Source organism: Aquila chrysaetos, chromosome 23 (genome assembly GCF_900496995.4).
Source record: "Aquila chrysaetos chrysaetos chromosome 23, bAquChr1.4, whole genome shotgun sequence".
Classification (NCBI taxonomy): domain Eukaryota; kingdom Metazoa; phylum Chordata; class Aves; order Accipitriformes; family Accipitridae; genus Aquila; species Aquila chrysaetos.
In genome coordinates this window covers 12,140,991-12,167,769 of record NC_044026.1, presented here as the reverse complement: position 1 = coordinate 12,167,769, position 26,779 = coordinate 12,140,991, and positions in this window count along the sequence as shown.

Here is a 26,779-nt window from a genome sequence, read left to right as displayed (position 1 = left end):
CAGAATTCACTAAGAGCAGGAAGGCAGGAGTCTGCTGGTGAGCAATGGGCTTACTTGATATTTAAGCTTTCATGAAGTAAAGAGAGATACAAGCGTTAAAAATCCCAGTGGTCTCCTCTTTTTGGAAAAAAACATAATTTTCAGGTTTTTTCTTCTCACTGTTCCTTCAGCATAAAAAGAATTTGTCATGCATTATTTTAATAGCCCTTCTTTACTGCTTGAAGGTTCTTCCTCTCTTCTTGGCAAGAAGCTGGTTTTCAAATTCTTCCTGTTTTGGATATAAAATCTTTCAATCTAGATATTTCTCAATTTTTATGAGTTAATACCCTATATATTTTTTAAATCTTCTTAAAATCTCTGTCATTGGATATTTTCTCAAAGCTTGTCTTTTCCTGATGTTTAATATGACTATGATTTTCTCTCTATGACAACTGCCAAGTCTCTGTGCCTAGCCATCTTAGATGCATAAGAGGTGACTGACAGCTTTGCTTCCTTAAATTTTTGTAAAGGATTCAAGGCAGGAGGTAATATGATAATTAAATTCCCTAATTTCAAGTTTCCCATTACTTTGTGGAATAATATATCTTGAATGACGGGCAAAGCTCGAAGGATGCAGCTGTTAATGACTTAGGCTCTTCAGCAGTGGGGAAGGGAGTTTTAATACCTCACTGATGACAAATCTCCCGTGGTTCCTGAAAGTCAGTTCTCCTGAGGACTTAAAAAAAAATCAGGGTGGATAAGGCATCTTTAGCCAGCCCTTCTGGAAAAAAAGAAATGGAAAAGAGAAACCAGAAAATTCATATATTATTCATAATTTTAAATGTTTTTGTGATGTAAATTCATAGAATCATAGAATGGTTTGGGTTGGAAGGGACCTTAAAGATCATCTAGTTCCAACCGCCCCTGCCATGGGCAGGGACCCCTTCTGCTACATCAGGTTGCTCAAAGCCCCATCATACTATCACAGAGCTGTTGAGGTATCTCTGAGCAGAGGAGAGAGGAGTTTCCCAATACAGGACAGAAGGTTTCTTCTGTTACTGCTTCAAGGATGAAATCTCAATCCTTTTGCAGTGAACACAAAGCAAAACCTGCACTGACTTCAGCAGAAGAAAGAATTCACATCCAGCTCAGCAGGTGTTCTAAAAACAATAATTAAGACTCATCCCTGTGAAATAAATGAGTGCTATCATTCTCATTTTACAGATGGGATAACTAAGCCCCAGAGAAGCTGTAGGATTTGCTTAGTGTTGCATGCAAAGCTGAGTACAAACCAGGCACTTGCCTCATAATCTCTCTCCTTAATAACAGGACCACACATCCTTCCTAAATAGAGTTGAATGAAAAATGCTGTCCGGACTCTTTACAGAGATACATGTGCCCAGTAAGTCATATGCTGGTGAAAATTCTTCTATGGCATACATACCTTGCAACACTTCTGAAGTCATAGCAGAATTTATAATACAGATTTTTTTATCCACAGAATTTTTAGTTTTTAAGGAAAGAAATTTTTTTTAAGAAGTAAAAGTCAGATGTGAACAATGGAGGTGACTGGGACAAAGGTGTTTGCCATTGGGAGCTCAGAGAAGATACATATAAACACATTTAGAGTGTTTGAGGAAAAAATCCCTGCTTTTCATCGCTGCACGAAACAACATCGAGCGTAACATTGCTGTTTGTCAGACGCTGCTTCCCTGTTTGCTTTACACACCAAAAGTTACCATTTGCAGCCCATAGCCAGTAGTGACCACCCTAGAATTCACCATCTATAAAATTGGCTATGAACTGACTGGCTCAAATGTCTCATCCCATGCAACTGTCTTCCAGCAAATATTCCTATTAGAGATTTGCTTTGAACCATGGTGCAGTCTGGCCTGTTGAACACAGATCCCTCTGCTGACTCTAACTTCTTAAGCAATTTCCAGGCCTGTAATTTTCACGTCCTGAGCATGGCTACTGGGGTGGGATCAACCTGGCCACACTGTCAGCTGGTAATGCCTGATCCTCCTTGTTTGGATGCAGAGCATTTTCGGCAAATTTATAACCAACAGAGGAAAGTAGGAACTTCTAGGTTGCAACCAATCTTACCCTAAAGACAATGATACTAAGTCAATTAATTAGGTCAAGTGAATCCCACAATAGGATGCTTTTACTTCTCTCTCTTCACAGTTCAGGAAGCTGAGTGTGCATGGCTCACTTTTGTCAGGTGAGAGGGAACCCAGCCCTGGCAGCTTTGATGAATTATGGCCATCCTTCTTTATGGGAATTAGGTTTCCAACATGGTTTTTATTCCTCACAAATATCATAAAGTCCTGATAAGCAGCTGCTCCTTTCCCTCTCCCATGTGGAGTACTGCCCGACTAGCTTTTGGAAATCTGTAACTCCCTCCTATGCCAACCACTAATGGCAGTCACTACCCCAGTGACACATTCCTGAATGCATCTTCTTTTTAAGCTCTCCCAGCAGGACAATTTCTTTGCACTTTCATCTGAAGAAAAGAGAGATAAGGAGTGAGTCAGAAAGATGAGGACAGGAGCATATAGAAAAAAGGAGTGATAGATGAGAATCATCATGCAAGCACTGAACTTCAGCAAGGCTGGTACAACTTTAGCGGGATGCATTTTGAGGAACTTAACCAGCAGTCGTGTCACTGTGTAGCACACAACATCCAGGCAACGACGACCCCCGAGTGTGCCTTCCTCCTTCGTCATACGGCAAGGAGACTCATTTCTGCTGATGACCTGGCTAAAGAAGCTGACGCATCATTCATTTCTAAGATGGTGTCATCTCATTCATTCTGGTGACTCTTATCAAAGGTGGCTTGTCAGAGTACCACATCTGATTTTTCTAAGTTTCCTAAGTTTAGAACAAGTATTGCTTCCCACTTGACCAATTTCAGGTGTCTTTCTGATTAGAGCTGGCAGGAAAGCAAAGTTGCCAATCTGCAGGGAATGGCATTTTAAAAAGAACATAAAGAGAATATAAAGGTTTTTGAGCTCAATCAAGCCAAAGTCCTTATCTTTTTCTACTGTTTCTTACAAGAGCAGCAATTCTGAGAAAGTGTGATTTGAGAATCGCTGAAACCGTGGTGTTACCTAAGGGAGAGCTGCTCCCTGGACACCTGCACCCTCCGGCACTGGAGCCCCGGGGCAGCTCTGCCTGGCAGCCTGCTGCAGGACCGCTGACCTCAGGAGCCTGTTGCAGCACCTCTGGTCTCTCTCTTTGTGCTCTGCAATAGGCCACAGGAAGATCTGACAGCTGGACTGTTTAGATTGTTCAGCAGAGACCAAAGTTGTTGCCGAATGACCCTTAACTGTGCTTAATTAGCAGCTTAACAGGCTGCTGCTAGGGAAGTTGTTTTAATGGGATATCTGTTTTGCCCACAAAAGTCTGCAGCACCTCTGGTACATGGTACAATAGCAGGATAACTGAAGAAATCAGAAAGAAATAAAAGTGCTTTGTACTTTTGGTCCAGTTTCCCTCTCCGCAATCAACAGGAGGTTTGTCATGACTTCAAAGGGAGCAGAAACAGGCCCTCTGTTTGAAGTTTAGTTTGCAAGCTTCTGAAGCATGCTACAATGGCTCAAATGCAAGATGAAAATTGAAGGGTTGAAACCTTTAATTAAAAAGAAAATCAACAACCAAAAAACCCCAACTTTAAAGCCATAAAGAAAAGCTTCAGCTCTAAAGAATATGATCTGAAATCCCTTCAGGGATAAATTATTGTAATTGTTAGCCTTGCACCGACAAGCAGTCACTTCCACTGGAGAGAAAAACAGAAAGCAAAACAAAAGGAAGGAATTTTCAGCTTGATTGTGTTGATTCATCGTCATTTAACAATGAAAATAGAGAGGAAGGAAAGGAAAAAAAGAAACTTGCTAGCTACTGTAACACAGATCTACTGCTGACTTCGTCTTCTTCAGATCAGTGCAAAGAAAGAAGAGACTTGTTTGAAGTGCGGTGGTGAGGCTTCCTCTGAAATAAGCAAGTGTCCCTGCAGGGAGAGAAGGGGAGAGAGAGAGAGAGAATTTCTTCTTGCTTTTTGTTATCACAATTCGATCAAAGAGGAAAAGAGAGGAAGGGAGCCGCTGCTCTGGCATGCTGGCCGGTGCTCCTCTAGCCCTCAGCCGCATTTTCACACCAGTTTGCCCTGCCAGTACCGGCTCTCCTGCTCTCTGCCTGGGTTGGGCTTATGGCTAAGGGAGCACTAACTGGCTGCTTCAAGATTTTCCTTCTCAGCTGTACCCAGTGGGAAAAGGATTCAGCAGAAAAGTGTGGCCTGAGCAAGGGATCTGGCAACTGAAAAGTGTTGGAAAGATTTTAATACATTTTCACTGTCATTGTCTTCTTAGAGGTTACTGTATGGATTTTACACAGGAAAGACAGAAAAATTTGACTGGGATAAATGGCTTATTTTACTGAGGTACTTGCAGGCATTGGCTTTGACATCTCATAGGAGGTGTCTCTTCTGAAGGGTAAATCTGTTCATACTAACTATGAGACAGCTGATAAATAGCAACCAAGGTGATAAAACAATTATTATAATCATTTCCATATCCTTTGTGTTTATTTAAAGGCACATTTAATCATTTTGTAAACTATTGGTGTGTCTGAGATAATAAATACTATATGGAGACAGATAAAGGGACAATGATGATACATATGTCAGCCTACAAAATATACAGCAGTCAGCGTATATGTTAATCAAAGAAAACACTGCTATGATGAATCTGAAAATACGCTCTTACAAATCATTTTTCACCATTCTTGAGAAATGTGTCACAGCTTCTAACATTCCAGCTTGTTAAGACATGACAGATGAAGTGTCACTGTATGATTAGTAATAGGGGAGGGCAATGGTTAAGTTAAATAAAGCCTGAACCACCATTCCTGACGCAAGCCCAATTACTGAGTATCTGAGAAAGACCAAGGACATATGAGACACCCATCTCCTGTCATTCCCTGTCACATCATCCTTCAGCGAACCAGTCTCCACCTACTCTCCACTCTTTCATCATCTGCTTTTAGAGCTGATCCCCTTGCACTTACCTTTCCTTTTGGTGGGGGGCACGACGACCCTCAGGAAAAACCTCTGCTGGGTCCTGGCCCCCACCAGTTTGGAGTCAGGGTCGTGCAGGAGGCTCAGACAATATTATCCGAAAACTGCAGGACCCAGCTGCCCTGGGAATAGGCTTGTGCTGACAGCAGAAGAGGTAGAGTGGCTGTGCCCGCGTGCCCTGGAGTGCACGTACGGTCTGCAACCACAGCTTTCCAGGGCTGTACACCTGCGTTTGCCCCCAGGATGTGCTAAACAGCCCGGTATGGAGGTTTTCGGAGGTATTTGCTGAGAAGCTGTGGAGAAGCAAAAGGGAATTTGCTGCAGAAGATCAACAAGCACACCTGCTGAATGACCAGCTTACCAGCATATAGATACATTGAGCAAACGTGAGACAAGGGAAGACTTGAGATTAACCTCTCCTGACAACAAGTAAGGGTAGGGGCATACCTGCTTGCATTTATTTCTCCCTGGTGCAGTATATAGCATGGCCGAGAAAACAGTTCAACCAATGCTGCCATCCTTAGCACTATTATCTTAAGTGAATAAAAAATTAAAATTTGTGTCCTTTTTACTCCTTTTTTTCAGAAAATATCTTTCTCTTCCTTTCCCATCATTATGAAAAAAATTCCAGCTCTCAAAGAATTCATTACCAGACTAATTTTTAATGAATTATTTCCATTTCTTATTCACTACCATCTTGTGGATTATGCCTGAGATTTTACCAGCTTCCTTTCAGAAATTAGTTCAGCTTCCCTTTGAGAATATCAGAGCGGAAGTGGAAGGTATGATTATCTTAGAAAATTTTTAGTTTATAAAGAGGGGACGGCTGGGGAAGGAATGTTTTAATAGGGAATAGAAGTATTATGCTATGAAGAAAAGATAAATATGATGAGTTTCCAGGGCGGGGGGGAGGAAAATGTGAAAAAACTTGTAAAATTGCACAAGTCTCATGCTTCTCTCCCCTTCAAATTTGATGGACTTTTTCAAATGCTGTGGAGGTATACCTGGTTCTGGAAGTAGCTCCCAGCACACAAACACATTTTAAATGGTGTAACTGGGTAAGAGAGGTCATACCCCACATTATTAAAGGCATCTGCATCTTGCCCTAAGGATTTATAGTAATGGGAGTGGGTTTAAAGTGGAGTCTTGTCTCATCAATGCCAGTATTTGGAGCTATGTAAATAAGCAAACCTCAGTGCTTCAGGTGGAGGACAGCCATTTGAAGTGATGGGAGAATGCTGTATTGACTTAACTGTTTTCTTCAAACCCACTTTTTTATATTTTTGGGTCAGTAAAGCTAATCCTATCTTTTTCTAGAGCACTTTATCTCTCTCTGGGTCAGACTAATAAATTTGTAACTGCTTCTACCCTGTAGTCACACTGGTAAATTTAAAATTGCTTTTATGGTGCTCCACCACAGCCATCTCCTGAGAGCATCCTGGTTTCTGCTGGTTTTGTGAGCTTCTTTAGTGCCGTAAAACGTTATGGCTTTTCTGGCAATCAATACCTAGGTTTCTCTTTTCAGAATAACTTAACCACAGAATTAAAGTTATCGTCACAGTATAATTAGTGTTATGTGACCTTTTTTTTTCATCTGTGAAAAAGACAAATGGTTCTTGGCAGAAATATTCAGTGTTTTCAGGTATCTGGATGTCTAACTGGCAAAACAAGCACTTTTAACCACATTTTGATGCATCAAAATTATCCATATTAATAATGACTGTCACAAATGGTGACCTGAGTAGGAAAATTACTGGAAAGAATTTCTCCCAAATTAAAACGTTTGTTTTATTTAGTGTTGGCATTAAAGTGGTTTTTTTATATAACTGAGTTCCTATTCCGGTAAGATTACCACAAATAACATTTTCCCCTATGGAATATAAATAATATCTTTTTTTTGTCTGCCAGGACTGAATGCTTTCTACACATAAGTCTTACCTCCTCAAATCTTAGGACTTTGCTTCTGACAGAATGATAATGTCTGGGTTTGATGTCAACCTATTTTTTTTCCATTTCCATAAGCATTCAAGCGACTGTCTCCACATACTACTGTCCTCCACCTGTGCTTGCAAAAGGCAGTAGGACCTGATAGGTCTGGTCAGAAATAGCTCATATGAAGGGATTGTGCCTTCATACCCTACGCAGTAACACAAAAGTCAGACTGCCTGGGTTTTATCCATTGAGTTTATTCTCATTCATCCCTTTCAGATTTTTGTTTTGTGAGTGCTTCTTCCATTTCTGCACAGTCTTACAATGTATTCTTTACTCTTTCCACCATGCATAGGCCATCAGCCAATTTTGTCTTTGCCAGATTTAGGATAATTTCTAAATTGTATTACACCTCAATTTATTATAACAAATCAATTATATACAGCATCGTGTCAAAGAATCCCTTCTGTTGTTTCAGAGTTGTAGGCAGTTCATTCCTACTTGACTTTAATCGGTTCTACCCTTTCATCAGTTAAAATTAATGAAGCACACACCCTTTCTGACCCTCCTATAAAGCATTTTATTTTATTTTATTTTATTTCTCCTTGTTTTAACATAATAAGATTTGTGTTTTGCCCTTCAAGACAATAGATCTCACAATATCTCGGGTCTCATTTGAAAGCAAAATGGCACTCACGATCTTCTCTAGCACAGCACTCCGACAGGAACAGAGATATTCAGCCTTTGTTTCTTACAACCCATTTAAATGAGTAATTTCATGCAATGGCATGCAACTTCACTGGAAAGCAAAGTCAGCACAGACCAGCATCCTGTTTTTACTAGCTAGCTCTTTACTGTTTCTGAAGGTGGTTGAACTTCTTCCAATAAACATTCATTTAAGAGGGGCTTATATTAAAGTAAAACTTTGTTTTTTAACGTCGCATTTTTCCATGAAAATTAAAACATGAATATTGAATTTGTCATCTCACTCTCTTGCATCATATTTTTTCAGTAAAGTACTAGAGAAACAGGCAAACAAGGAGGAGGGCAGAAATGGGTGTGGAAAACAAAACAGCTTCTGTAAAATCACAGCTGAAAACTTTTGGCTGTATAAGCAGCCATTTTGCAGACCTGTAGAATGAAAGAGCTGAATATTCACAACCATTTTCCTCTATTTTTTTGCTAGATCTAAGAGCTTTCTCTGGACCTTAGGCAATAAAGACACATGCTTTGTAATCCACTATAATAGTTAATTCTTGTTTGCGTATAAACAGTATCATTTATAATAAGGTGTATCCCTCAGCCTTTCTGAATGCAAATCATATTTCTTATATAAGAAAAACTCATGCTGCAGTCAAAATGGTCTGAATGACAGGCCAGGTATAATTATAAAGTTACTCCATTTTCACTGGAAATGGTTATGCCTGGAGAGTCAAGAATAGATTTTGTCAAGAAAATCAGGCCATTCCTAGGTCTGTGACAAAGATATACATTTCCCTTTTTAAAAAACTTTTCTACTAAGTGGCATGTGACGTTGGTAAGAGATTTAGAAGAAAAACATCGTAAAGTCAAACCAAACTGTCAATTGCAGCGCACTTGCGTGCCCTGAAAAGTGGAGAAGGGCACTGAGTTCCCCAACTCAGCTGCTGGCCTGGAAGGAAGACAATGCTGTCGGTGAGATGTGCTGCCTAAACCAATAAGCTGTCCTGAGAAGCAGGGTGAATTAGCCCATGGTCAGCACTGTGCTAACTCTTCTACCCTTGGGACTGGTGCTGGCACCTGCAGAGCATTGTCCTGCAGAGTGTAGATGCACTATTTATCTTGCAGCTGGCTTGGAAATGCTAACATGATGCTTTTCTGGACTGAATAGGTATGTGCCAACCTACCTCTAGAGCTGTCCACCTTTTGAAATACATATATTCAGCCATCTCGTTTGAATCCCAGAACCTTGATGTGATACCACAGCTCTAGTCCTAGTTCACTTGAAATTATAGGAACGTTTCTGATTCTTAACATACCCTTCAGCAAATGTATCACTTGAAAAATGGATGTTTAACCAGAAAGACACAGGCCAAAAAGTACAGATTTTATAGCTCAATGGAAATATTTCACCCAACTCTGTGTTCCTCCTGACAAATATGCACGTCTCAGCAATATTCATACCTTTTCTTAAATTTATGTTTTTGTTAAGAAGGAGAATGTTATAGCATTTGTGTTTGGAAATCTGAGAATACATTTGACACAGGGAGCAGCAGCTCCAGCCCACCCAAATGCTCCTTATACTTGTTAAGGAACCAGTATCCCTTCCTTAACACAACAATGACAGGACCAAACAAGCAAAATAAATTTATATAGAGACATATTAACAGTACTGTCTACCAACTACTGCATCTGCAGCTTCTAGAAATAACTCAGTCTCAATAAGCGTTGTGAAACTCTGCAACTACAAAAACATGAAAGCAGTTGTAATACGTGTAATAAATGGAGGTACTCTGCCAGGTTCCTTGCGAGGTTTCACATGGGCCAGGCTGTTCTGCAGCTGTCCTTAGCCAGGAGGACATTGTCCACTGTTGCACATAGGTTGTCCATAGGTGTCAAGTTTGTGATCTTCCCCTTGGCTTATTTACAGACTGTTACAGTGAGGGACTAAGGATGCACAAGCAATTTGTCTTCTCCAGCCAGTCTTCTTCACAATCCAGAATGACTGTAAAGAGTTTCTGGGGTAACTTGAGTGCCTCTGCAGTTATCTTTCATTTTTCTTTCAGTGAATCTGTATACCCACTCTTACATACTAATTGTTTTCCACGCTCTGTGTAAAGTCTCTTCCAAAGAAGGAATGAGTCTAGAGTGGTTTTACCATCTACTTTTTCTACTTGCTAAGTTGTAGCAGCTCCTTATCCTGCAGGTTGACATAATTGTGCGTGATTCTGGTCTCATCCCTTGACACTTACAAATCCAGCTTTCGCTTTTGTCCTGCTGTTTTCCTCAAGGCATCAAGACTCTCATTCACTGACCTTATTCATGTCTGAATTGGTTCTACATTCCAAAGGAAAAAAAAGTCTGTAAATCAAGACAGTGTTTCTTGGGAAGAAGAGAAGTGGACAAGAGAGTGACAGCTGTCTAGAATAGTACATGCAAAAAGGTCTGATATAATGGCACACAGACAAAACACTGTGTTTTTATTTTTCTCCCAAGTTGCCTGCACATTTCCCATACAACTAAAGTGCTTTGTGCCCCCTCCCACTAGCAAGGCATAAAATCGAGTACAGGTCTGAGAGATGGAGTTATTTAAAACCTCTGAGCCTGAAAGTTCAGTTTGTTCTTGTCTGTTTTGAAAACCATATTTTTTAGGAAAGATGGAGAATGTTCCATTCTTACCATAAAGACAGGAGTCAAGGGGAATATCTGTTTCCACCCTCTGAGCTTTGCTTGCCTGATGAAGAAGCACAAGCCACAGAGTGTATGAACAAATTCAGAAAAATAAACTATTCTTCACTCTTTTATAATAGACTATCCTCTGGCTTTAGCATATGGCCAGGATATCACACAGAACAACAGTTTCTTATTATAGACTAGGAACAGCACTGAGCCAACTGCAGTTTCAAATCCATCTGCCCATACAAAAATAGTTTCTCACTGGGATCTTCCTTCTAATGCTGAATTATTTCTGCCCACAAACCCTTCTTCCCAAATGACTTAGGAAACAACGCACTTTTTTCAAAATATATTTAAAAGGAACAGAGAGCTCCCCCTACCCAGTGTCCCTACAGTGGCCTGGCATTAAGCACGAGGCCCACAGTCCTCCCAGATCCTGTTGGGATAACTTTATAATGCGTATCGCCATTGTGTTGATTCAGTATTCTGTGAATATCTATATGCAGTCTTTCTCCTGCAATCGGATTTGTCAGAGCAGACTGTAGTATCTATGCAGAGCCCCTCTGTAGTCTGTGCGTTTGGCATCATTGCAAAGATCTGTGGCCTTCCCTGGATCTGCATCCACCGGGCCATTTCCTAGTTTTCCATTGTTCCCCATCCAAGACTTCTGTTTTTAAGGAAAAAAAAACACTTTGTATTAGGTTTTTTTTAGTGCTGGTTTTTTCCCCCAATATGACTGCTTTTTGCTCCTGTGTATTTTACTTCCCAGGTTCCCAGTTATTCTTCCCAGTCAGCTGATTTTCCTACTCAAAATTCCTTTTTGCACAATAATAAAAAAATAAATCCACCATCTTTTCAATCTTGCTTAGACCTTATCAGCTCACTAACTACAACTATCAACTAACTACATTTGCTTCCAACAGAAACAGGACTTCTGCAATTTGTCCTCGGTTGAAATGTTCCTTCCCCAAACTGCTTGATGAAAATATTACCCTTAGTGGAAAAGCTGATGAGGGTGTGGGATTAGGCCGTTTAACATGAGTGCTTTCTCTGTTGTATTTTGAATTCAACACTGCAGATCAGGCACTGTGCTGCAGCATGCTTCCCAAAACTCACAGGAGCCCAGCTCTCATCTCCCTTGTCTTAGCTGTGTATTGGTTTATCTCCACGCAAGTCTATGAGATTACACCAACAAAAAATTGGGATGACAGATTGGAGAATCAGGTCTATATTAATTTTATTTTTGCAATGCCAAATCTTTTTCTAACTCAGTTTAAAGCATTCAGAATTGTTTCTAGCTATTCTCCTGAATTATTCTCTTCAATTTAGAGCCTGCCACTGAAATACCAGAAACAGGATACCCTGTATACAGCTCAGCCACTTCTGTGTTCCTGCAGCATTTTAGTGAAATGCCTATGGTACATCACTCCCAGAATGGAGAAAAGCCTTTTGAACAGGCAGAAATGGAGCTGTATAAGATGAAGTGGCTGTGTGAAGTTTCTTACTCACAGCTAAGGAACTAATAGGAAATTGAGATGGAAATCAAATACTACATTAACAGGTTAACAGCCTATGTAAATCACAGCTGATCATCACCCATTTACTCAAGAGTATCTACTAAAAAATCTTCAGACTTTCAAAAAAAAGTTAGAAATTAATCAGAGGCTCAGAGTGTTTTTTGGTAATTAAATCATTGTCTAGATTCACATCACAGGTACATCAAAGAAGGGTGTGATTTATGTTCTCCATTAGCTGTTGAAGTGGTTCTTGGTCACTGACAGGAAATCTTGTGAGTAAATAAAGGTAAATTGCTGCAGACTGTATCTCACTGTAACAGTGACTTACTTAAGGTTAAATTCTGCTGCTGTGCCAGGAGCCATAAGTAAGTCTCAAAGCTGATCATGCTGACATTCCTTCAGGTAGAAGGCGGCTTCTGGACACCAAAGTGGTAGTGCATGTGCCTTATGTTGCTCCTCTCAAGAAAGATGCAAGCAATACATGGCTTCAGGAAGAAACCTGGAAGATGGAGAATTTGATCTATGGTCCTCCCTACTGAATACACTCAGGCCTTTCTGACTGCAGCCACATTCGACAAGGTCTACAGTCTTTTTCAGCTGTGGATAGTTTCACTAATCCAAAGGCAGCCAACTTCAGTATAGCTACTATAACTCCATTAAAACCTTCAGGTTTTTCTTTCTAGTTCGGTTTTTGTTTGTTTTTTTGGGGGGTTTTTTGTTTTGTTTTGGTTTTTTGTTTTTTTTAATCTAGGGCTCTTAACTAGTAACATCTTGCTGAAAAATTGTCAACTAAAAGAATTATTAAATTTTCTCCATGTTGGGAACACATCCTGAGACATTTGACAAGGTATCATGCAAAGAGCAAGACAGTGAATGCTGTGGAGGAGTTTCCATCTTATCTGGGATGGTTTTTCTCCACTCAGATTTAATGTCTTGGTCTCAGCCTTTGTTGCATTGACCTAAGTAATTAGCACACATCTTACAAAGACATGGCTCCTCTGAGATTGGAAAACATTTTCCTCTGGCTCCCACCCCTCTCCATAAGAACTGAAATGTAGAGCGTTCATGGTGATTACCCAGATCTAAACTACACTCCAAAAAAGGTCACAAACAAAAATGTCCCAGGCTTCCCGATTTCCCATCAAAACAGCTGAAAACACCATAATTTTAGCCTTACTTCCCAAAGAAATGAGGATAAACAATCATGTGGCCTGTGTGCTGCATGTCAGACCATCCTTTCCCCTAGTAACTACTGACTGCAGTTACCTATGTTAGAAAAGTGATTTAGGGGAAAAGGCCACAGAAATATTTTGTTCCTACAAATGTGAGAAAATAGATAGTCCTTAGATTGGTGCAAGTGATGTTCAGTGCATCACTATTGAGACATACATTACTTAATTTATTCACTGTGAGGATTTATATAACATAAAGAGTGGATTGGAGAAATTTGCCATTGAGAACCTTCCACAGTAAAACCAGTTGAAAATGTACTTAGACAAGTACATGCATGGCAAATACCAGATTTAACTCAAGAACAAAGGTAGGTTCTGAGTGTGATGGGCACAGCAAGGAAGAGATCTGGATCCCCTGCATGTAGGTGGTTAGCTGTATTGCCACTGGATTCAGCTGGGAGCAGCTTTCGGGAGGCTTCGGTCCCACGACTTATGGAGTGCTGTTGTCTCCCAGGCTGCACCTAGTGAGTTTTAAAAGAGAGGTCAGGGGAGCCATATACTTAGGAAAACCAGGGTAAACCAAAGAGGCAAGAGGTAAATGTTCTCACCTCAAAACTTGTTGACATGGACCTTCCTATATTTCGCAGAATCACAGAACAGTTCAGGTCGGAAGGGACCTCTGGAGCTCACCTAGTCCAACCCCCCTGCTCAAGCAGAGCCACCTAGAGCAGGCTGCCCAGGACCATGTCTAGGCAGGTTTTGAATATCTGCAGGGATGAGGACTCCACAACCTCTCCGGGCAACCTGTTCAAGTGTGCGAAGTAGAGGAGTTACTTCTTAGGTTATATATAGATTTTGAAAAGCATATCCAAGTTTTCTCCACAAGGATGATATAAGAAGGTTTGTGGTTTGTTTATCAATAATTCAGAGCACACAGAACAATAATCTACAAACCCAGTTTACCCTGGCTGGCAATATTACAACCATTTTTACCAGCTTTTCAGTGTTTTCTATCAAATTCACTCAATTATACACCTTTTGGCACATATCTAGGCAACTAGTAATTTTTTAGACACTCATCTTTCTCCTTTGTGATTAAATCCAGCCATTAATGAAAGATTTGCCAGAATAAGAAGTGAACAATTACTGGTCTGGACAAAAGCAAACAAGAACATTTCTTAAACAGCTAGAACAAAGTACAGGGGAACTGTAAATGTCAGTCTTCTGCAAAATGACGATAATTCACATCCAGCAAGATATGTACTCTTGCCCATTTCTTTTAATGGGAGGTCTGAAAGAGCGATACAAAGCATATGTTTTTCGTCTAGGTTCTTACATCCCCTGTATGCTTTCTTTCCTTCGTTTTCCTTCTTTGGGTGGACCTCCTCAGCACAAGGCAGCTGCCCCTCTGTCTCACCGGCTGCTGTGTTGGGGCTGCGTGAGGGGAGCCCTCCACTCCAGCATCTTCCCAGCCTGACTCCAGCTCTGTTTCATCTTTCTCTTCCTCTTTGTGTCTCCAAGCATTCAGAATACCTCTTATTCCTGGGGCTATCTACATGTTCTGGTTGCCTGGAAACCATTTTTGAATGGCTACATAGGAGTCAGGAAAACTTCTCTTCGATAATTCTCCCACCTCCTTTCTCATAGTGGAGTACTGTTTTAAGTACTGCAAGTAAGTCTTTTTTATTTTCATTGTCTTTATCTTTAATGTGGTTCTTATGTTGTTCTCTGTTCTTACAAACACCACTCCTTTGCATACTTTTTTTTTTTGCTTTCATTTTCTTTCATCTTTATCCTCCAATGTAACTTTTAGTGCCACAATTCTGTAATGTCCTTCTAACGCAATGCAACTAAAAAGTCATCACAGCCAGAGCCCTGGAAGCAGGCTTTGTCTGGAGGTACAATGCAAAATCACAAAGAGGCTCTACTCCTGAAAATGTCACAAGAGCATAAATAAGAGCCGCTCCCTTCATCTATGCTAGCTTGATGCTGCTGTTGAATGAGAAGGAACTGCAGGGCCCTGCCCGGCTCTCCTGTGGCTGGGAAACAAGAAGCATGATGAGGTCTTACCTGATTAACACCTGTCTGTAGAAAGATCAAAGGTTAAAATAGGTAGCAGACCAACGGTGAGATCCAAAATGAGGGCAGAAAAAAGGCTCTTTGTCCTCCCAGTAACCTAACTGGCCGAAGTATAATTCACCAATAACTTCCTAGCTACACTTTGCTTTTTACGAACACCAGATGTTTTCTGTGTATTGATTATCAATATTCTGACACGGAATAACCACATGTCCAGTGTGGGATCTTGTAATATACCTTATTAAATCCATGGACAGAATTAATATTTTCAAAAGCACAACATACTTATTTCACTCTTTGGGACTCTTGAATCTGTACCCACATTTCCTATAATTCTCTGGGTCAAATATAAAATTCTTAATATTCTTTTACTTTACTAGTAGGTTTCTGAGTCTTAGGAATATTCTAGTTGATTGTCTAAAAAAATTTTTTGAAAAGAATTAAAGAATTCACTGCGGGTGATTGGATATTTCCATTGAAGTAACATGTCTTAGGTAACTTGGATCACAAATAAGCTGATTGATAGCTGAGCACATAACTGCCCATTTAAAATGGATGTAAAAATGTTTCTGGGTAAGACCAAGATTAGTGACTATCACTGACTCTGTTGAAGGAGTCCCATATTTATCTGTCACTTGTGCTCCTTCCTTATCATCCTAGTCTGGAGTCTGACCTTTTCCTGCATCCTGGCACAGGCCATTCCCTGACACTCCACAATTACAACTGCTGAAGGGTCTGCAGAGCAACAAACCTGCATGAAGGGGCATGAAAACATCTGGTTGTACTCTGTGTTAGTACAAGTCAGGGTTGGAACTCAGTCTCTTTAGTGAACACCAAATGAGAGCAACATGGTTAATATTATTTTTCTTACAGGTATTTTATAGTACTCCAGAAAAAAAACTGCTGTATCAGCTGAAGCTTCAAGATGCTCAGCAGTCAACTTTAGATCACTTAAAAAGTTTAGTTTGAAAAACGAAGCTGTTTGTTAGTGCTAAAACCAGAAGCGTGTTTGAAGCCGCTCAGTATGACTATATAGAGACCTTATCCTTGCCTGGAGGCAGCTATGGCTTCAAGTGAAGACACAGCACAAGGAACAGTGACAAAGGGTCTCCCAGACATCACTTACACCACAACATTTTCCATCCTGCAAGCTCTACTTCCACAACCCACAAGAAAATCAGAGAGGATGTGACTCTTCCGTCTTTTCCCTGGGAAGTCATATATGTCTTGCACTGCAGCAGAACAGGGAACAGACTAGCCCTTGATACAGGAGGAAAGTCCTTCACGCTGCTATCTGAACTTTTAAATCTCAGAAGCTCTGAAGAGTCCTTATTTCTACCACTCTTCAAGTGATTTTATTGTCGCATCATACTTCTATCTTGAAAGTGATGTTTTTAATGTTAGATATATAATACAGTCAAAGTTTGCTAAGCGGCATAAATTCAGCCTTTTAAATTTGTACATAGGCACCAGTTTAGGAGTGCTGAACTCTTCAACAGATCTGAGAAGATTCAGTGGTCACTGTGTTATTTTTGGCTTGTCCTGTGATCCTCTTACTTCTCTTACTTGTCCACTAACATTTTAAAAAGCAGCCAAATGCTTACATCTCAGTGTCCCATATGCTGGGGAAGGAGGGAGAGTGCGGGAGAACCATTTATTTCGCTGCCTTTATTCCCATGAGAACAACTAATCACGTGGGAGTAGAACAACAAGTTCTGCTAGGCACACAGAATCTGCTTATGAGACATCTCTGCATACTCTCGAGGTTTCATTAGCTTTAAATGGATTTTTTCCACTCCTCCAGATCATTGTTATTTCAAAACCAAATTTATTCAAACTAGGGAAAGACGCATCTCCTCAAGTATGCCAACTTCAAGCTCAAGCACAAAATGTACTGTATGTATTTTTTTAAACAGTTCAATGATTAAAATATGTATCAGTTACAAGAATGGATTTATGGTAAACTCTTTCTTTCCACACTGTAGGGAATGCTAATAATTAGTGTGATTTCTGTCATCCTTCTAAGACACTGCCAAACCTGAAATTATTATGGAGAAATAATTTTTCTATACTGGCTGTCTTGCAAAAATAACCAGTTCTGTGTTATACGATCATCTAGGGAGACAGTAACACAATAGCTACACCCAATGGCAACTTCATTAACTGCTATTTTTCTGAAGAAAACTGCTAGGATTTTCTTACTAGGGACTTAACAATCAAGGTCAAACAAATAGTTAGGTCAGTATTAACAGTTGCTTTTTCATGAAGATAAATTCATTTTTAAATGGTTTCACATTGAGTAATCTTTCACTTTCATAATTCAAATTTTCCTTGCAATTAATCTTTTAATGCACAGCAGTGTTGTTCTTTTGACTGTTTTATTATGTTCTCCAAGTAGGGCACTTGGACAAGCATAAAGAATTGAGCCACATATTCTTCTCCTTACTGACTTCTCTGGATTGATATTTCTACTTCATTGTGGCGACAAAAGTAGCTTTCAGGTGATGAACACAGGAGGTGCTGCCATGTTACATTCTGGGTTTGCAAAGAAAACTAGAAGTGATGCTTTAACATGATTAAAAGCTGTCTCCAGTTCTGCAGAATGCCATGTTAGCCTAGCCTCTGACGCTATAGATGCTGATAATAAGTAAATAAGGGGGGGAAATCTTTTCTATCCATTTTTTTGCTTCTGAATTTTAGTAGGACAGCAATTTTTCTCATTAAGAAGTTAGAAAATTTTGATGGAAGTTTAAAATTTCCATTTTTCTTTAAGGTGAATGAAAAACCATCTTACATACTTGCTCTACAGTTACAGGATTATACCTTGAATAGAAGTACATTTGGGAGCTTTGCTACTAATTGAACCAGGCTAAGAAAAAAATAAATAAAGGGAAGAAAAAGTAAATAATTTTCTGAAGTTTTAGAGGCTACAGTGCATGGGAAATAATTTTGACATCACAAATTGAATGTTTAAGCAAGAACTAAGAAATAGGAAGAAATAAAGCAATGGAATTGCATCCAATGCTTCTGGTTTAAAGTGGAGGCCTTCGTTCTATGGCTTTTTTTATGTTTGCCTTGGCTGATTTAAGCTTGATGGATTAATTTTTGCCTCAGAAAAAGTGGCAAAATCTCAATTTTCAGTTATGTTTCATTACTGGGAATTTAGGGGAAGTTCCTATAAAAATTAATAAATGAAGGGTAAGAATTTAAAGATTTTCTTTTCTTTATGGTACCTGAACTTGGATTTTTATAGTGTATAGATGTATTTTCTCATCACGTTCCCCACTGGTGTAAAGTAAATGTGACTCATGAGCTGCAGCATGCTTTCAGAGTTACAATGTACCATAAGCCTCAGCGGGTAACTGCTTCCACTCCCCTGCGGCCCTGAGCAGTTCTGTTGCATGACATGTTGCTTATACATTCACAAAAAACCAACCGTGATGTTCCTTCTAGACACATAAGAAGAGTTGATCCTCCTCTGGAGGAGCAAAGACCCCAAGGTTTTAAAAAACACAGAGAAAGTGCAAGGGGATCTTTGGTATGGGATCGGTGATGAGAGAGGAGAGAAGAACTCTGTTCGTAAGAGCCATCTGCATCCATTGGAGCAAACTTCCATCCTCAGCACAAGGTCCAAATTTGGGTACTGCCTTCACTGTATAGCCATCACCCAAAACTCACAAATTGCTGTCCTACCACTTTTCAACATTAGCAGGAGGGGGAAAAACCTACAAAAGCCAATTTGCTTTTCCCGTTCCACTGCTCTAGGAAGAACCCAGTCAGATGCCAAGGAAACCAAAATGACACAGAATGACTGGTCACAAGTCATCGCTCAAATACACCAACACGTTTTGTCAGCTTCACCTGGGTAGGCTTAGAGGGGCAGCAAAGCCTCTGCTAAAATCACGTGGGTTTTTTTCCTCTGAGTGTCTAGCCTTCATCGTTGTCTGTGGAAATGGGACACCCTCACTGATACAAGGCATTCACTCAGATCTGTCTCGCAGAGGATCTTTCCACACCCAGCCTACTATTTTTGCTCAAAGGCTGGCACTGCTCTTCAGTGTCACAGCTGGAAGTTCAACACAGCTGAAAATTCACCAGGTGGAAAACTAAAGTCCAAAGTTAATTGCTTATTAGCAAAAATGCTTTTAGTGAGGACCTTGTAGATTGTATTATCCAGCCATGTGTTAAGAGCCTCCCAGATCACATTTCTCAATCATAGTTCTGCTAAAACTAGTTATGCTGATTGCAATTTGCTTAAAGGACGGTTAAAGGTTGCTGGGAGGATGCCAGCTTATCTATTGCTGGAATATATGCATTAAACCATCCACTGACAGGTGAAAATGCAGCTGAAAGATCCCAAATATAAAAAGGTGTCATCAGAAATCTCTGTTGGAGCATGGAAACCATAGAGCAAACAGGGTTTTAATTTGCCTGCATACAGCAAAGCACTTGTTACACAGAAAGATCCCTGCAAAGGCAGGTTTTTCCTTGAGATTTATCACCAGAGTTAGCAGAAACCTTGCCATGGGTGGCTGCGCCTCACACAGCAATGTTCTCGTAAGGAAAAGAAGCAACCTGGTTCTGCTGAGCACGTGTGTGTTCCTTATGTGGGGAAGAGGTCTTCTTCACAGTGTTTGTCATTTCTCAAGAAAACCAGGAAGAGGCTCTGATGAGATTGGTGACGCCTCTATGCCTCTGTCTTAAATTCAGAGCAGTCAGGGATTACCCTGTCACTGACCTGGCAAGCACAACTTGGCTTCAGGCTCTTTGAGATCCTTAATACTGGAACTCATGGGGGAAAAAAATAAGGAAAAAAAAAAAATTAAAAGCATATTTTTGAAGGGGAGGTGGTAGAGTTTTCATTTAAGCTCACCCATCCAAGCTGATACTTATCTTCCCAAGAAAGATGCTGGTGCCTAAACAGCAAAATGACTTCAACATCCAAAAGAACAGAAAGGACTCTGAGCTCACCCCGTAAAGGTTTTCCCTTACAAAGCAAAGACACTGTAGTGCTAAGTCCATGTCGGTGGCCTTTTCCTACTGTGATGAGTTAACTCACAGAAGTACTGCATTTAGGGAATTAGGTCTGACAAATCAGAATGTCCCATTCTAGCACTTACTGAAGGCAAGGGCAGAATTACAACTGACTCTGAAACAGGAATCCTCTGACTCATCAAACTTAAATATCAGTTTATATATGCAGCTGTAGCATATTGACTGTGACTAGCCTATCTGCTGACAGAGCGAACAAAGCAGCAACATGAGCAAATGGCAGTCCGTGGGCATGCCCTGGTTTTATCTTTTTTTCTGCCTTTACTTTCTTGCCCACCTCCAGGTTCATCCTAGAAATCAAAGGCATCTTGTTTCATTTTTTTGCAAGCCTTCCTATTTACAGTGCAAAGGTCTTCAGGGCTTAGACCGTGCCCTTTTCACTGACACCCGCCCAACATATTTGAGGCGTTAACTGCTGCAATACTAAGGCAGGCCATTGTGCCTAGGTAGGGAATCACAGGATTTGGGACACACCGCGTGTGCCCTGACCACACCGGCTAGCCATGTCCTGAGACCAAACACTTTCTCTTGAGTCACAGCAACCCATGGGCGTGCAGGGTGCTTTACTAGCACATGAAGTGACACCTCCATGCCCTGAATATCTGACAATTTAGAGTGGGCTTTACACAGCAAGGGTCACAACAGTGGCAGAGTTGGAAAGGGTGTAAGAGGACAGAATTTGCAAGCGTGGAAGATGATACTGAAATAGGTTTGATGTTGTGTGTCCACTGTGGGAAGGAAGTGTTTGGGAGAGCTTGCAGGCACACGTGTACAAGATTATTTTTTTTTTTCCCAGCATATAACATAGGCTGATTTTGCAGTGTTCCTCATTCAAGGGTAAATTAACATTTCCTTGGTAAAAACTGTAGAGCATTCACATTTAGCCACTTAATTCATTCACTTAAAAGAGTAATTAATTCACAGATACCACCACTTCCTTCGGGCTACTTTTTAGCATGAAACTAATATTGCTGGTGCAGTCAAATAAGCAAAATCACCTCTCTGAACTGTTTTATTTTTAAGGTGGTGGTGGGGAAATCGACAAAGACCTGAGTCAGGCCCACACATCCCTGTTGGCTATTTGGTCAGCCTCATTTCATTATTTGCGTTCGTGCCTGGCTGCTGCAGGATGTAACACCTCGCTTTGTCTGGAAAGCGAGCGAGCATTCGGAACACATTACTCACAGGCTGCAGCTCCTGGCAGGGTCACCTTCATGCCACGTAACTTGCAGGTAGGGAACACTGCACGGTGACTGCAGCTTACGAGGGCACTCTCCAAAACTACTTGCCCCAACTCCTGCAATATCCTGTCGATATCTACGGGGCCAGATCCTACTTGGGCATAAGTGGCTCATGAACTGTGCCCTGTTGCTTTTAAGGATAAGAAGGACCTTGTGATTTGATTTTGCACCTATCAATCACAAAATGTGACAAAAGGCTAACTTTTCCCTACTGAGGCTACTTTCTCCATGGGCTCCTCCTACAACCAAGGGAGAGGGAGGCTCCTGCAGATGGCTATAAGTGCAGACTCCTTCTGTACCTGATTCATTCGGTCTCCTCTGATTATAACGAGAACCCAGTGAGATTAGCCCCACAAAGCCTTTGCAAAGACTTCTGATGCATGCTTTGAAGCCTATTACTGAGCTCAACAACTCACTGAACTGAGCATTCATTTCAGAAAGGCATCTGTTCTTGAATTAAAGGCGCTACAGATAAGATCATCTGATGCCTCTGTCTCAGCCAGTCACCCTCACTTTGCTTTCTAGTCCCTGTAGGAAAATAGGACATGCAAAATATTTTGGAAAAATGGTACCCTGAAGTGCCTGAAACACAAGGGACCACTTTCAGAGGTTCAGATGAGACGAGTCCACCTCAAACAATGCTGAATATACCACTGCTTCTCTGCTTTCATTATCCCTTAAATTGTCTTTTTTTTTTTTTTTTTAACCTGGTAGGAGGTTTTCCCTGATAGCCAGGGAATCACAAGCAAGTAAAATCTCTTCTTTCATTAAAAGAGAGAGACAGAGAGGCTTCTAGCCTGTGTGTCTGTGAAGAGATGCTCATAAACATGAAAAACATGTCCCAGAGTCTCATAAATGTGAAAGCAAGTTAAAAATGACAATACACTTTTAAAATAAATCTCATGATTTGCAGGCCTTCCTAATCTTTGAGCACCTAAGGTTGACAACACTGTAAATAACAGCTTCTGGCCCAAAATGAAAGGCAAATTTTATACGTTTAATGCAGAATGACACAAAAGATAAATAAAGATGATGTGAAACTTCTGTCAAAAAGTTCATAAACAAGATAAGCCATTCAGGAGAAAGGTGTCACATTTGAAATGTCTGCTTACACCATAAAACAATCTTTCAGATCAAGCCTGCACCTTGGAGATTACGAAAGAGTAGTACGACATTTCCACCATCTGCCCTGGTGGAAGGAAAGGAAAAATATAAGACTTCATCAACATATCCAGAAGCAACTCCAACCTTGCAGTCTGCACATCAGCTGGAAAACAAGAACTTAAGTTTGGGCTGAGCCTTCAACAAAGTCATCAAGCCATTATCTAGACCAAAAACCTCTTGCAGGCAAGTTCTCTTTGCAGCCGATCATTCCTGTTGATAGCCCATTTCCAGCCCCACTCCACCTGGAGCTCTAGGTTTTCTTCCTCTCAACCCAAACCTTAACCCTAACCCAAACCCCAAAGGAACCATGTAGATTGGACTCTTTCAAACCCACACTCCCAGTCCGTATCTCATTTTCACTCTGACGTGTCCGCGCAGACAGGATGTATGTACTTCCATTAAAGAGTTGAGAAAGCAAACTGCAGCATGTCCAGGCTCAGCTCCATATTTTAATTGCCCCATGACAGTCACTTGTCATACATCTGACGTTGGTCTCCTCCCTGGTTCTTATACTGCCGTCTTCAGTAGATCTTGTGTGTCTCCTTCAGCAGTCTTCTTGTGTGGGGTCACTCTCCACGGTTCAAGCTCCAGGTGCGTAGGACCAGTTCTAGAAGCTCCCTGTTGTGCATCCATGTGCTCAGAGAATTAGGTGCTTCAGTCAAGGTTTTAAGACAATGGGACTAGCTTAAAAGTGCATTTACATAAATATAAATATCTCATCCTGAGAAGGTAGGCACAGAGGAAGCTTTTCCAAACCAACACTTTGAAAGTCATTAATTAGATTCACCAAAAATCTTGCTTTAGAAGAATAAAAGATTTTTTTTCCTCTTTTATTTAGCATTGGTTTGTTATTCATTAGCATGTACATAGACTGTGTTTTCAGGACTTTTCCCTTGAATATGGGGATTAAAAGGTATTTTGAAATTAAGAAATGTATTCTTAGACACTCACATCACTCCAGGAGCCTGAACTTTAACAAGGACATCATATATTCAGAATAAAACCATGACTTCCCAGAACTGCACTTATCTACCACCCACGATGATGGATCAGCAATGAAAGAAAGTAAAGAAGGCATTTCCTTCTCAGATGTAAAGCACTGATCTTTCAGAAGTTTACTTTAGTTGGCAATACCAAATCATGACCTTGAATCCCAGCGGAATTTTCTTTTAAATTGGTGTACTGGATCTGTCTGGGATGGGGTTAATTTTCTCCATAGCAGCCCGTATGGTGCGGTATTTTGGTTTTGTGACTAAAACAGTGTTGACAACACACTAGTGTTTTAGCTATTTCTGAGCAGCGTTTGCACAGCCTCAAGGCCTTCTCTATTTCCCACTTTTCTCCCCCAGCGAGTAGGCTGGACAGCTGACCCAGACTGACCGAAGGGATATTGCATGACAGATAATGTCATGCTCAGCAATAAAAACTGAGGGGTGGGTGGTTTGGGGAAGCTAGTCATTGCTTGGAGACTGGCCAGGAATCAATCTAGTTGTGGGAGGTGGTGAGTGACTGCTTTTGCATCACTTGTTTGGTTTTTTCTTCCTCTTCCCTTAGCTTATTAAACCGTCTTTATTGCAACTCATGAGTTTTCTCATTTTTTTCTCTTCATATTCCCTTCACCGTCCCACTGTGGGGGCAAGTGAGCAAGCAGCTGCGTGGTGCTTAGCTGCTGGCCTAGGTCAAACCACCACAATTGGGAACAATTTGAGTCAGGGAAAAATATATTTCCTACACAGTCTCCACCTCCAATGATGCTTTTTGCCTTCAAAAGACCTCAGAAATTGTACAAAAGTCAACAAGTTCTGGTTTGTATCTGTTCACATGCTGCTGTTGAATGCAGGAACGTGACCTCAACTACTGCGGGTGACAAAGTTTAACAGACAAAGCTTGGATATGTGCAGAACATGAATCCAAAGACACGAGCAAATGGTGTGCACTGTCTGCTCTTCACAGGTAAATGTGGGTACAGAAAGTTGAAGAAATACTTCTAAAAGATTCCAGTTGTATCACATGGGCCACTCTTTACAATAATGAGTTGATGCTACAGTAGGGCAACTCTGGTAGGACTGGAACCACAGAAAAGCTGATCGAGTATCATGGCTAGACCATGACAATGACATGTGCTGGTGGAGTCCCTCTAGCGACCAGGGTGCCGGCACGCTCTTGGTGGGAGTCGGTCCCACTCTTGGCTTCACCCTGGACTTTGTGATGAACCCAAGCAGATCGCACTACCTGCCTTTGCTGCTTACAGCCACAAACCGTGGGCAGGGGTCACAGCCTCCATTGCATTCGATGCCTTTGCTGAAGTGCCCCGGGCATCGGTGACCCGTCCAGGAACGGCTGCCGTGCATTTATGGCGGACGACGGGGCCCTGGCTGGCGGTGGCGCTGGCCGGGCAGACCCCGAGAAACTGCCGGAGCGGTGGCTGCGGTCACAGGGCGGCCGGTGAGGGAGGCCAGACCCCACGGAGGGGACGGGGCGGCAGGGCCTGGCGAGGCAGCCCCTCAGGGAGGCCGCCAGAGGCCCGGGGATCTCGGGAATGGCGCTGGAGGCGCCAGGCCCTGCAGGGAGGCGGCAAAGGCGGGTCCTGCGTGGTGGAGACGGGGGCGAGGGCCACGGGCGAGCAATTCACGCTGATGGCTGCCGCGTGGCACCGTCAGGGCCTCCACGGGTCACCGCTGCCAGGGCCAGGCGGTGACCCACACCGGGACAGGCGGTGACCCACACCGGTACATGCGGTGACCCGCACCGGGACAGGCGGTGACCCGCACCGGGACAGGCGGTGACCCACACCGGGACAGGCGGTGACCCACACCAGGACAGGCGGTGACCCACACCGGTACAGGCGGTGACCCGCACCGGGACAGGCGGTGACCCACACCGGTACATGCGGTGACCCGCACCGGGACAGGCGGTGACCCACACCGGGACAGGCGGTGACCCACACCAGGACAGGCGGTGACCCACACCGGGACAGGCGGTGACCCGCACCGGGACAGGCGGTGACCCGCACCAGCACAGGCGGTGACCCACACCGGTACATGCGGTGACCCGCACCGGGACAGGCGGTGACCCACACCGGTACATGCGGTGACCCACACCGGGACAGGCGGTGACCCACACCGGGACAGGCGGTGACCCGCACCGGGACAGGCGGTGACCCACACCGGGACAGGCGGTGACCCACACCAGGACAGGCGGTGACCCACACCGGTACATGCGGTGACCCGCACCGGGACAGGCGGTGACCCACACCAGGACAGGCGGTGACCCACACCGGGACAGGCGGTGACCCACACCAGGACAGGCGGTGACCCACACCGGGACAGGCAGTGACCCACACCGGGACAGGCGGTGACCCACACCGGGACAGGCGGTGACCCACACCGGGACAGGCGGTGACCCACACCAGCACAGGCGGTGACCCACACCGGGACAGGCGGTGACCCACACCGGGACAGGCGGTGACCCACACCGGGACAGGCGGTGACCCGCACCGGGACAGGCGGTGACCCACACCAGCACAGGCGGTGACCCACACCGGGACAGGCGGTGACCCACACCAGCACAGGCGGTGACCCACACCGGGACAGGCGGTGACCCACACCAGCACAGGCGGTGACCCACACCGGTACAGGTGGTGACCCACACCGGTACACGTGGTGACCCACACCAGCACAGGCGGTGACCCACACCAGGACAGGCGGTGACCCACACCGGGACAGGCGGTGACCCACACCAGCACAGGCGGTGACCCACACCGGGACAGGCGGTGACCCGCACCGGGACAGGCGGTGACCCGCACCGGGACAGGCGGTGACCCACACCGGTACATGCGGTGACCCACACCGGGACAGGCGGTGACCCGCACCGGGACAGGCGGTGACCCACACAGGACAGGCGGTGACCCACACCGGGACAGGCGGTGACCCACACCGGTACATGCGGTGACCCACACCGGGACAGGCGGTGACCCACACCAGCACAGGCGGTGACCCACACAGGACAGGCGGTGACCCACACCGGGACAGGCGGTGACCCGCACCGGGACAGGCGGTAACCCACACCGGTACATGTGGTGACCCACACCGGGACAGGCGGTGACCCACACCAGCACAGGCGGTGACCCACACAGGACAGGCGGTGACCCACACCGGGACAGGCGGTGACCCACACCGGGACAGGCGGTGACCC